The following is a 13,806-nucleotide window of genomic DNA, read 5'->3' as shown; positions in this document are numbered from 1 at the left end:
GAAACGTCCCTTCTGGTCAGTTGCTGACCTCAGTCGTAATACTGACACAAGTTGGAGAGCTATCGTGGCTGAACTTTTTTCCTACTGCCCGAAAAGACCAAGGTCAAGGGATGTGCAAAGATTCATATTGAGTGACAGATGAGGAAAGGAAAATTTCAGTATTTTTGTGTATCAAGAAAGTTCCTTATGAGAATGCTTGTTTGTATTATTTTTATTTTTTTTTGAGGTTATGGTAAAAAAAATGTTGCAATTATCTGCTTTTTTTTTTTTTTTCCTTTCTGTTCAATGATCATATGATGTTTCTTAAAGTTGTATTATATATGATGTGTTTAATTTAGGCAGTCTTGCCGTACCTAGGCATTGCTATGTATCTTGCAAATTTAAAGTTTTATAAAATTGTATTGGTTTGTACCACTAGTCTTGCCCATATCTCACCTATGTCAAGGGCTGGACGACATAGCCACTTCCGAATAATAGTAAATTTTCAAAGTGGTAAAGCTATGTAAGTGGCTGATCTCAATCCTTTTGTCCATAGCAGAGTGACGTATCTACATTTCCACACCTTGTTTAAAATCATTCATACTTTACGATTCTCTAAACATCATGTTCTTTTTGTATTTTTCTCAAAATCATGAAAATTATGCAGTTATGTCATTCTTCCTTTGGACGGCAGAATTGTCGTAGGTGTCACGTGCAGCGTGTGTAATTTTGTATACAGTAAAACACATTCTATTGGTTTGCAATCCGTGTAACAGGTTTTTACCCTCATTTGAACCTTTTGGCGTTAAAGTACCGGTAACTCATTTTACTTACTGGAAAAGTTATTGAGTTGTATAAAGCTTATGTCATCACTGTCAAAAGTGGGTGGTTGGCGGGTGCTCCGGTGTGGTTTGCTTCTTCATTCCTATCAAACATCTACCGTCTTTATCTCCCCTCCTTTTTTGTGTTTGTTACTCTCTTGTAACACCTCTATTCTTCGGCACTTATATGACCTTATTGTGTTTCAAGTGCCGTAAAACTCTTACTAAAACTAAACTGACAAAAGTATAGAATACAGAACATGTTTTTTAGAACGGTCAGCGTCACTTTCCTTCCCATGAACAGCTTTCATGGTGGCTGTCTACCCAGATTTGGGGGGGGGGGGGGGGTTGTGCTTAAAATGGCTGATCTGAAATGTCTCTGCCCTTCACCTCTGCAGTGTGAGTTTTAAATTTTATTTCACGGCTTGCCTGTGACACTGACTGTATATTGCTTGTCCTCATTTCTAATTGAAATCCCTGTTTTCCTTCCTTACTTTTGGTATGGATTGTGTTGTAAAATTGTCAGTCTTACAGTAATATATAATATATATATATATATATATATATATATATATATATATGCATTTAGGAAAGGTGATGCATCTTTACCCATTGCTAACTTTGTATCTTTGTTCAGGCCTTCATGTTTGTAGGCATCTGTGCTTTAACTTTAGTGCTAAATCTTTTGTTTTATATGTTTACGTTTTTTAAATATTTGGACAACCCCTTCATTGCCAGGGGTTGTACGTTCTTCCTGTCAACACTGGAAGCTTGTACTGTATGCTTCCCAGGAGGTTGACATTGTTTCAGAATACAATCAGTGGGTGGTTGGCAGGTGCTCTGGTGTGGTCTGCTCCTTCTTTCTTATCACACATTTATTTTCTTTATCTCTCCTCCTTTTTTGTGTTTGTTACTCTCTTGTAACACCTCTAATATTCGGCACTTATTTGACCCTATTGTGTTGCAAGTGCTGTAAAACTCTTACTAAAACTAAAACAAATGTAATCAGGTCTGCTGGGGTAATAATATAGATTGTTAAGTGCATAAAACTTGCTGTTGAGCAGGAATTTATGCTCTTCTGTACAAATGTTATCTTTTATTTTTAAGTAAGCTCGCTGGCCAGGACAGCAGTCTCCTCAATCTCTGTGTGAGTCTACTCACTCTAAGGGTTCTGGTCCACTCGTCTCATATTCAGACCCCGGGTCTTTGCTGGTGTCACTTTCATCATCACTTTCCTCTTCCCCATATCCCCCCAGTGTCCCCGTAATTTCGAACAACTTGCAGCAAATCTAAATCAAAAAGGGAAATTTATTGCCTTTTTAAAAGTCGTTTTGATGTTTATGTTTCAGGAGATCATGCGTTGTCTGTAAGACCAGGCCTGTATTTATCGATAGCTTGCAAGCTTCGACGTAAAGTGATGCTGGCAAATTCAGTACCAGTATGGGTATTTTCCCCTCAAATATGGATGCACACTGTGTTTGTGGCTAAATCTCAATACAGAAGAATCAGAGCCGGATGATTAGTGAGACGTTCGTGTAACAATTGATATAGGCAACCAGGAACGGCAAATTATGCCAACTTCCTTGGCGTGCTTGATTTCGCACAAAGCTAGAAATTATGTGGTTTTCTTTTTTATTTACCATGTATTTCATATATGGCAATGAAGGGGTTAATGACCATCAAAGGAATTTGATTGTTTTCTTCTTTTTTTTCTTACCCTGCATTCTGTCTCTGAAACTGCCTTATTCTTGCATTTGTAAGAATTTACTGATTTTAATTTTGATTTGTGATCTTCTAGTTGATTGGTAGTGGATGCTCTTTTTACTTCTGTACAGGGTTTCTGTTGTCCCAGTTTGTCTCGTGTGAAATATAAACGCCTTAACTCTTTCACTACCACGAGCCGTGTTTCACGGCTCAGCTTTTCTTGCTTCAAAACCACACCTTCTTTTGTCATAATCGAATTTGAAATCCGAGGCTGAAGAATGATTGCATTTAGCAACATGTTAAGATAGGTCAATATTTTCATATGTAATTTATGTGGCTATTATGGAAAATTGAACTAAAAAGTCTTTAATGTGTCTGACTGCAGGCAGAATTAGAAAGTAGGTCACAGATAAGGCCCGGTCCAGGTGAGGAAAACCCCCCAGTAGTGAAAGAGTTAAGGACCACGTACATGTAGAGCTCAGAACAACAGTGTGCAAGTGAAATATATATATATATATATTTCGCTGTAAAATCCAGCCTCCTGTCTAAATAAGCCTGTAGTTAGGAGGAGAAATCTTCCCCTATCAAAAGAGAATTGGACAACAAATCAGAATGTGTAGATATCATAGAATATTGTGTAGTTTGATAAAACTGTCAGTTCTCGTGTACAACGAATCTGACACGATTTGTTACTGGATGGAATCAGGGCGTCAGTCACACTGATTCACCGTGTATGGTAGCGTAGCGCTGCATCCCTATATGACTCTCACCCTGCCTCAGTCTTGCCTTCTTAGAGTTGAGTCTCTTTAATTTTGTCTTTTGCAAGTATTATTATTGAGTACTAATTTTTTGGACAGGTGGAATGTAAAAATGTTGCCTTTATATCTGCCGTTGCTTTTTTAAGGGTTTTTTGGGGTTTGTATTTGTTTTGTTTTGTTTTTGTTTTTTAACCTTTGTGGATGTGGGTGTGTGCTTTACTTGTGGTGTATATAGAGAGAGCATTGATTGGGGGGGGGGGGTGCAGTACACACTGTGGGATAGGGGTTAGTATGTTATGAATTTGTTCTGTCTCGTGGCAGGAAGTTTGAGGCTAGAACTAGAACTGTTTCTCTTATCCCTCCTCCTGGAAAGTTTACTTTTAGCAGGGGGGGGGGGGGGGGGGGAGATTAAAAGTTTGTCAGATACATTCTAACTGATGCCAAGCTTGCCTTAATCTTTCGTCCAAACATCTCCCCACCCTTCCCCTGGCTGCAGAACACTACTTTTGTGTTCACACATTGAGAATCTGCCATTCGCATTCATCATGTCATGTTTTCAGATGTTCTAATTGTTGGGATGATTCATGAAATGATTTTTAACACTTATCCTGGGTACGCCTTTAGAGAGCTTCAAGGTCTCATGAAAGGTCCTTCAAGAGGTTGCAATCACTGCCAAGTGCCCTTGAAAAAGAATTTGTCTGAGTTTCGGTACTTCTTGAAGGACACTTCTCCGTTTCGCACAAAACTTGTTGGGTTTTTTTTGTTTTTTTGTTTCCTGTTTTCTATCAGATCTTATATTATGTACATAATTATTGACTGTTGAGGAGGTGGAGTGTTGTGATAGGTTATTCAACTTCTGTTTTCTGTACCAGTGATCTGTCTACTTCTACGTGAGTAGCTTTGCTTATTTATGCCTGTTCATGCAGGCTTGTTCATTTGTGTCACGACATGTCAAGGCTATATGGTGGGTACATAGGGGGGAGTAAGTCGAGGCTCTATGGTGGGTACATAGGGGGGAGTAAGTCAAGGCTCTATGGTGGGTACATAGGGGGGAGTAAGTCAAGGCTATATGGTGGGTACATAGGGGGGAGTAAGTCAAGGCTATATGGTGGGTACATAGGGGGGAGTAAGTCAAGGCTTTATGGTGGGGAGGTGATATAGTGATCTGAAAATTTTGTTGTTCACACCATCAGATTGGTTTCAACAGTAGTGACGAGCTTTAATTAATTTATTTTTAAAAATTTTTTTGGAGATTGATTTAAGATCTTTTACAGGTTTTGGTAAAAGAGTAGACTTTAATTGATTAATTTCAGAATGAAGTTACTGAAAATACATTACTCTCACCCTGCATGTTTTCAGTTTCATATATTTATCTTCACATTATTTATTGGAGTCTGAATCAAACATTTTGTCTCATATGATTGCCACTGTCATCTGAATCTGAAAATATTTGTACAATTCTGCGTTACATTCTTATATTAATATTATATGCTTTCTGCGTTTTCTGTTTTAAATTTGACCATTCAGCTGCTTTAATCCTTCCCCTGGTTTGTTGTTTGTTGTTTTCTTTTCTTTTTTTCTTCTTTTTTTTGGGGGGGGGGTTCAAGTCTTTTCAAAACAGTGGTTGCTTAGGAGGTGGGCATGGATTTGGATTCCTGCAGCATGTTTTCAACTGTTTGCCATTTTGCTTTCATTTCATTGCCTGTTATTTGTGTTTCAGTGCCATCAGTTGCTTACTTTCTGCTATTTATTTACTGGTTTCTCACCATTTGTTATTGTCGTAATTTCAGGATAAGGTGTGCACTCCCTTATTTCAGGATAGATGTTTGATAGGAAAGAAGGAGCAAACCACACCAGATCACCCACTTTTAAAATAAAAGAGTGCACCTTGTGGTATCAAAATGATAAGGTGCACTCCCATATATACCAGGGCGATGCTAAAGACTGAAGTGTCTTTAGGCCATTCCCGAAGGGGGAATATTTACAAGTTCCTATGCACAGTAGAATTGTAAATGGCCTGATTTATCAATGTCATGCTCATACTGTGTGGAACAACATAGGGGGAACTGCTGCTTTTTCTTTCCTCATCCTTACTAGCCTTGATAGTCGAAGCAGACTTTGTGCTGTTGAGGCTAGAAAGGTGAGCAGAGTAAGCCTCATTCCTCGTTTGGACTTCTCTGTCAATGTCCACCCCTTGGCACCCATATGACCATATGCAGTTGTGAGTGCTGTAAAACCTTACTAAAACTAAATTAAAAATGGGTGGTTGGCGGATGCTCTGGTGTGATTTGCTCCTTCTTACCTATCAAACATCCGTATCTCTCCTTTTTTTTTTTTTTTTTTTTTGTTACTCTCTTGAAACACATCTAATCTTCGGCACTGATATAACCTAAAAAAAAGGCCCAGGATTGCATTTGAGTTAAACTTTAGTTTCCTGAAATTTCCTAATATTGTAGTTCAGTATGTTCTGTGGAGATGTTGAGTTATGACTTATTTATAAGTAGATTATTTTTATTGCAAAGGTATGATTATCTATTTTACTTTGCAGTCCTTTGAACTACTTGGTTTTGTTGTTTGTTTGGTCTTTTGGACCTAGCAGCAATACAGTGAAACGTGGGTGGCTGGCAGGTACTCTGGTGTGGTTTGCTCCTTCTTTCCTATAAAACATCTATCGTCCTTATCTCTCCTTCTCCTTTTTATGTGTATGTTACTCTCTTGTGACACATCTATTCTTCGGCACTTATATGACCTTATTGTGTTACAAGTGCCGTAAAACTTGCTAAAACTAAAGCTTCAGTGAAACTTGCATACAACGAAGTTGTTGGGTCCGGCCTTCAAGACAATAGAATCTGAGTGTTTGTTACCAGTATAAGGAAGGCCTGACTGATGTGATCATTTTTTTTTCCCCATCGATAACGGAAATTTCATGTCTATTCTGAATGTGTCGTCGCGGGAATATAAAGGAAAGAATCAGTGGTGTCCCAAAGTTCTTTCTTGAATGATTACTTACCCTGGCATGGTTGCCAGGGATTATGCAAAATTCACATTGCATTTTTTTTTTTTTTAATGTCATGTGAACCACATTGTGCTTACAAGTGCATTGCAGTAGAATTGTAAATGGGCTGATTCATCGATGTCATGCTCATAACTGCCTGAGGGGTAAAAGGGAACTGCTGCTTTTTCTTTCCTAATCCTTACTATTGTCATTTTACCTCTACTTCTTTTGTATGTTTGTCACATTCTTGTGAACTGCTATTTACAGGGTACCTTGATAGTCGAAGGAGACTTTGTGCTATTGAAGCTAGAGAGGGGAGCAGAGTAAGCCTGATTCCCTGTAAGGATTTCTCTGTTGACATCCACCCCTTGGCACTCATATGACCTTATGCAGTTGCGAGCGCCGTAAAAACTCTACTCAAACTAAAGCCAACTGACAAGTGCATTATCGAGATGTTTAAGTACACAGGTGTTTGTCGTCCTTTTAAAGTTCACGTGTCTCTTGGTCCCCAGCTGCTCTCATCACCTTTTTGTCTTTTAAAGAAGTTGACAGAGAACTTGTTGCACTGCCGTAGTCACCATGTAACCCCCTGCACACACACCAGGTGGTTGGCGGGTGCTCTCGTGTGGTTTGCTCCTTCTTTCCTATCAAAGATCTATCATCCTTATCTCTTCTCCTTTTTTGTGTATGTTACTCTCATGTGACACATCTATTCTTCAGCACTTTTATGACTTTATTGTTTTGCAAGTGCCGTAAAACTCTTATGTCAAGCTCCCCACTCCTCTCCCAACCCCTTTCTCGGCAAAAACGGAGCTATCTGGTTTCAAACAAGAAGTCATTTTCTTCTCCTTGTTGCTTAACTAGCGTTAAAAACTACCATTATGTTACAGTATGCCATAGACTGCCGAAACACTCACTGTTCATTTTAAGCATTCACCCAAACTCAAATGCATGAAGCTACATCAGCAGGGGGGGGGGGGTTCCGTTCTGCCAGTCGTTTCATTGCATTGAGGCTGTGTTTGTGCATTTAAGTGTTTGTTGGTTATGATATATTTTCTTTATATAGTTTTAATAAATTTTAAGAAATGGAGTATTCTCGTCTCATCAGATCCAACCTTTTATGTTGAGAGTTTGAGTTAGCTGATTGTGTTTCACACTGTAGGCCTACCTTTTTGTGGCAATCAGGGCATTATTATGAAAATGTTCTTTATTACAAAGAAGCCAAGTAAACTTTTAGTCAGTCTGTGCCCTTATCATATGTGCTCCTTCTTTCTATCAACAAACATCTGTTGTCCTTATCTCTCCTCCATTCTTTTTTGTTTTTGTTGCTCTCTTGCAACACCTCTAATCTTTGGCACTTGTTTGTGTGACCTTATTGTGCTGCAAGTGCGGTAAAACTCTTACTAAAGCTAAAAATATGTTCCCAGTGGTGAGTGGTTGGCGGGTGCTCTGGTGTGGTTTGCTCCTTCTTTCCTATCAAACATCTATGGTCCTGATCTCCCCTCCTTCTTTTTTGTGTTTGTTACTCTCTTGTAATACTTCTAATCTTCGGCACTTATGTGACCTTATTGTGTTGCAAGTGCTGTAAAACTCACTAAAACTAAACTGTTCCCAGTAAAAGTCATACTGAATTCTGTACTGTAGGTATAATAGAAAATCTTACATGTAAATTATGCCTTAAATTTGTTGTTGTTTGTTATGTTTACGCTAGTCTTTTTTTCACCCGCACTAAGTGACATTCTATTATTGGATGTTCATCCTAAGAAAACTGGGGAAAAAAAAGAATCTCATATAATTTATATATATCTGTATGTATTTCCCTTGTTATTTGAATGTATTGTTTTTATAGGTAACATTTCATGTTATAAATGTCATTCCACTTTTAGGGTTACCGAGTTTTTGAAAGAGCTAATATTGTATTCTGATCCTTTTTTTTTTTTTTTTTTTTTTTTTTTTGCAAAGCACTTAAAATAGCAATGATGTGGAGGAAATGGAGGAGTGGACTTTACTGTGGATTTTTTCAAACAGCCTTAATTTTGCAATTTACGGTTGATAACTTGTCTTATAATGCCATTTGAGATTGATTCCTTCATGTTCTTCTGTTTCTTTCCATTATAAGAATACTCTTGACACTTTACTTTGAAGTATGTGCTGTTGTTATGATTAAAACTTATTTTATTATGTTTTTAAAAAAATGAGAACCTCAGAACTGGTCACTTTGTGCTGGGCAATATTGAGTTGATTTTTTTTGTTTGCTTTGTGAACCATGACAATCAAATAGTCGCTTTTAAGTACAAGGGGGGCTATCCCGAAAAATGCTGTTTTGAAAAAACCGAAGGTAAAGTTTTTGCCCGTTGTTCAGTTTCTTTAAAAGACAAGGAGAGTTTTCTCTATAACCAAACAAATGTACACACGGTTGAAGCCAAATTTCTCCTAGGTACGGCAATGCCCACTTTTGGTGTAGGTCAAGATTTCTGGAAACCCCCGAAATCTGGGTTAGACCGCTTGTCCTTAAAAGCGGCCATAATGTAAGGATTTTCCAACAGGCTGAAAGCATTTGTGTCACAACACTGGAGTCAGGCGCTAGTCAGTTTTTAGACATGTGGAGTTCATGGTGACATCTTAAAGCTCGTTCATTTGTCTTGCTTTTATTTGATGGAAAAAATATGAATCTGCCTTGGATGGAAGTCGAAATATTTGTTTTTGAATGAGGTTGGGGGGGTCTCCTGGTGTCAAGTAAATTTAGCGAGATAATGGCCTCCAAAGTTTGGTGTCTGTCAAAACTTGGGTGTCTCGGGAAACTGTAAATTTACATATTTTGTGCCTTTGATCAACATTTTTTTCCGTAATATTCACACAGAAATGTGTTTCTTAAATGGACATGAAAAGTTAGTGTTCAGCCTAAGAGAAAAACTGATTAAAATTTCTTAAAAGGCAAGAAATGTGTTGGGGGTTTTTTGTGGGTTTTTTTGGTGTGGTGTATATTTTAATATTTTGACGAGACCATGATTTCATCAAGATAACACATATTTATGTTTTCATTTGTATATTTGTTCTTAACACTTCTTGGGTTTTTTGTCCCCCAAGTGTGTTATTCATAACTCTACTCGTGACTTTGTATCCTACATAGTTTTACCAGTGGCTCAGGATTGTGGGTGAGGTGAGGTGAGGTCTTTTTACAACGTTTCGGTGAGGTGAGGTGAGGTGAGGTCCTTTTACATTGTGTTAATGATGACGATTACTACAGGTATTGGTTGGTGCTGTCTTCAGCAGTTTGGGCAGAATTTGCCCCTTCTTTATTGACTGCCTTGAAGAAGCAGACCGACTCTGCACAAATGTCATGCAAAGTGTTGTTGAAGAATCTTTGTTCATGTTCTTGTAATGAGAAATCCACTAATATGAGATTATTATGCCAATTCAGAAGTTCCACATACAACTGCGGGTAATTTTTAACAAATCTTTTTACTTATTTGTATTAAGTAATTACTGATAAATTTTGGCCTGATGCAGTCTGTTAAGTGGTTTGAGTATATAATACACCTGTTTGTCAAATAAGGCTTTCACGGAAGGTTTAAACCTAACAGTATTAACAACTAGGCTTTGAATGTTGTGCTCTATTTGCACTCCATGGAATAACTGATGCGCATTTTTCTGCAAATCGAAAAGGTATATATTGTAATGTCATTCCATTATCACCCGAATCAATTTCTAGGGGTTTCCAGGTAAAGTTTTTTTTTTTTTCAAATTAAGATAATGGGACCTTTTTCAGTATAATAAATAATTGGTGGTGTTGGTAGCACAGAGGTTACTGGTTAGGCTGCCTGACTCGTAATGGTGAGATTGTGGGATCGGAGGTTTGGACCTCAGCTCGGTACCACGTTGTGTCCTTGGGAAAGACACTTTACATGAATTTCTAATGTGGCTCGGTCCTTTCGGAGGTGGACGTTGAACTTGGAGATCCTGTCTGTTAAATTGCCTAATAGTGTTGATAGGGGGTGTTAAACCTATATGTCATTTCAACATTTTCACAATATAATTTTACTCTTGTTTATTTGTTTTGTTCCTAGTTCAGAATATTTGAATAGCAAAATAACGAGTCATGGCTTTAATGTGGATACTTTTTTTCTTAAATTCTCTTTAAAAAAAGAAATGACGTAGGTGCTTGCGAAATGTCTCTGACGATATAATAATTATGTTTTCTTTTTCACGTCGTTGTTGCAGATGGCCTTGAAATATATACTGTGGTGTAGACAAAAAGAAATTGTTGTCTATTTGTTGCAATAGTTATGAAAGTAAAGCAGTTTGTGCGAGGCGAGGTATATATTATATTTATTTATGAACAGATGCCCTGCCAGGAAGGCGGGGAAATAAAACTAGGGATGTGTTTGTACAAGAAGTATTAGTTTGCAATATTCAATTTTCACTGCCGTAAGCTGTGCCTGTGTGGCAGCTGTGGTGAAAAAAATAAGCTATGTCTGTGACTATGATTAATGATCGTCATAACGGATGGTTCTTGAAGGGGAAACACATTTATGATGGAAAATTGATAACGATGTAGCTTTAGATTCAGAGACACCAATCCTGTGAAAAGGGACAATAAATTCTCCTTTTTCCTGACTTTCTATGCCGAACAGGATCAGGGTAATCTTTTTTTGAAGCCTGTGTCGTTTCAATAGATGTCAGTTTTGGAGAGGGACTAAATGATCACTGTTGTTGCTTTGGTGGTGGCTGGAGGGGAGGGTGGGACCAGGTCTGTTACGTCCTGCTTCCTGACTATCGGTCTGATTTTTTTGTGCCTATCCGCCAGCCGTTAGAAAAAAATCCCTTCAGCAATTTATGACAAGTATTGTTATGTACATGTATAAGCTTTCTTTCAAAATGATCTGAATTGTCTTAATTGTGTGGAAAAGGTTTACAAGAATTATTATTGCTACCACATGTAGTTGTCTTTTTTTTAATACAGCAGCCCTGTAGCCTCATGCACGCTGACCCAATGCTATGTTGTTGCAATGTTTGAAGTGTTGTTCCCGTCAGTGTGCTGGTCTTCCATGTAGCCACCCCGGGTCATTGGCGGGGGCTCTGGTGTGGTTTGCTCTTTCTTTCCTATTGACAGGGTTCCTGCGGGCTCCTTGAATTCCAGGAGTCCTTGAAAACTTCTTGAATCTCCCTTTAAACGCCTTGGATTTTGCCAGATCAGACATGAACAAAGTATGATTCCTTTCGGACAAGTGTAGGCCTGTCAAAAATAAGCTTTTGGCGTGAATTTCTTCACCAAATTTCCTTTAATTTTTTTAATTTCTCCTTGAAATCTTAAATTTGGTGGGGGGTTCATGGCAGGAACCCTGTATTGAACATCTATCATCCTGGTCTCCCCTCCTTCCTTTTGTGTACTGTTTGTTGCTGTCTTGTAACACCTCTAATCTTTGGCACTTTACATACATTATGATGCTGCAACTGTTGTAAAATTCTTATTAAACATGAAACTGACATGTTGTCTCCTTATAATCATTTGGTGTTGGTAGCTTATTATTCAGGCTGTTTATAAACGATGATGCGTATACTGTGTTGTTTACTGCTCTCTTTTTCTCCTTATGTTGATTTGTTGCTGTACAGTGGACTACAAACATTAACATGTTCTCTTTCAACTGATTTCACATGGCGCTTCAAGTACAAATATGGGCATCTTAAGTCCTAGTTATAACAATGGGCTGTGGAGTTACCAGTTAGCTATACAAAGTTATAGGTTTAGTTCTTGACTCTGTCAAGTGTCCTCAGAAAAGATAATTTACTTTTAATTATCCCTGTTTACACAGCTGCAAAGGACACTTGGCAATCTGTGGAGCAGGCACATGGCAAATGGTCCAAGTCTCAGGCCAGCTTGGTTAATTAAGTAATTTGGAATATCTCTTGGGCCAGAGTAGGTGAAATCAGTGAAATACCAGATCTCTCAAAAGCGAGACTGAAATTGGCACTGTCCATAGCCTTGTCAATCAAGGGTATTTCAAGAGATAAAACACCGAACACATGTATATGTGAGGCAGCGTGGTGGAATCAGGCTCTCATCAAAATAATCAAAGTGAAAAACTGGCATTTTTCCACAGGTTTGTGAATTTTTATCAAATTTTTGGTTTTTGGCTCAACACCTTTCATGACCATTAAAGAACTCATTTCTGTGAGGGTTTGACTGAAAAACGTTAATTAAAGGCACAAAAAAATGTAAACTTTCAGTTACAAGGACTTTTAAGCTAAGGAAATTACTAACCTTTTGGGGGCCAATTCTCGCTAATTTTACCTCTGAACCAAGGTGACCCTCACCTCCTTCATTTGCAAATATATCGATTTGCATTCAAGATAAATGGATATTTTTTTCATCCAAATAAAGACAATTGAACAAGCTTTAAGTTGATACCAATAACTCTACATGCCCAAAAATTGCCGAGAGCCTGATTCCAGCACGCTGCCTCACATATAATCTATTGTTTCCAGCTGGGCCTTAAACTGTTTGTTTCAATTTTCGAGAGGCACAGTGTTGTTTTTATAAATTCAACCCACTATGGGCCACATTCATTCATTATTAATTACTGGGTCTACTCGCAGGCCGGATCTGGACTACAGGCCGTAGTTTGCCTGTGCCTGCTAAGCTTTTTAGGGTATCAGTTTAGTATATGAACAACAGTGACGTGAACTTCTCGATTCAATGTACTTCTGAAAGTCCCCACACCCATTTTGATGTAATGTAAGACCCTTTGATCTCCTTTCAAATCATTCTGTGCCAAGTGTGGTGTTATTATATACCTTATGCAAAAACACACGATCTCTTTTGTCACTTGCTTGTGTCTAGTATTTTCTTTGCCAGATGTCTGAAGTGATGCATTTTCCTTGATGAACATGACTTTTGTAGTTTGTTACATTCGTACAAAAACAAGAGAAAGAGGTTGGGGGAGGGGGGGAGGGGGGTGATTCTCAATTTGAGGTACCTGTTTGGTTTTTAGTTGAAAGTCTACCATAAGTCTGGCTGGACCCATTATGGTCTACTGCTATCTTACTTCAGTCCCCCCTAATAATATTGGCCATGGTAATGACAGCACCAGGGGCTTTTAGACAAAAATGGGTGGTGTGTGTGAGAGGGTGGATTGCTTCATTTTGCGGTGTCAATAAGATCAAAAAGTTCTACGTTGGTAAAGGTTATGATTGATATGATTGGTATATCGCAGTAGTAGCAAGTGACCAGACGTGACTAGTTTCGAGAAATCGGGGCGGGGAGTGCGGATTCTTCCCTCCCCTCTTATGACATAGTAGAATCACCAAATTACTTTTTACTATTGTCAAGTGACAGTCCCAAGCCTGTACTGTATAAACTGGTAGACCTCTAACTACACCAACTGTCAGACTGCTTCGGTGGTAGACCTTCATCTGTGGGTGGTTGGCAGGTGCTCTGGTGTGGTTTGCTTCTTCCTTCCCTATCAAACATCTATCGTCCTCATCTCTCCTCCTTTTTTATGTATGTTACTCTCTTGTAGCACATCTATTCTTCGGCACTTATATGACC

This window comes from Aplysia californica, unplaced genomic scaffold (assembly GCF_000002075.1).
Source record: "Aplysia californica isolate F4 #8 unplaced genomic scaffold, AplCal3.0 scaffold00608, whole genome shotgun sequence".
NCBI lineage: Eukaryota > Metazoa > Mollusca > Gastropoda > Aplysiida > Aplysiidae > Aplysia > Aplysia californica.
This window is presented reverse-complemented; position numbering follows the sequence as displayed.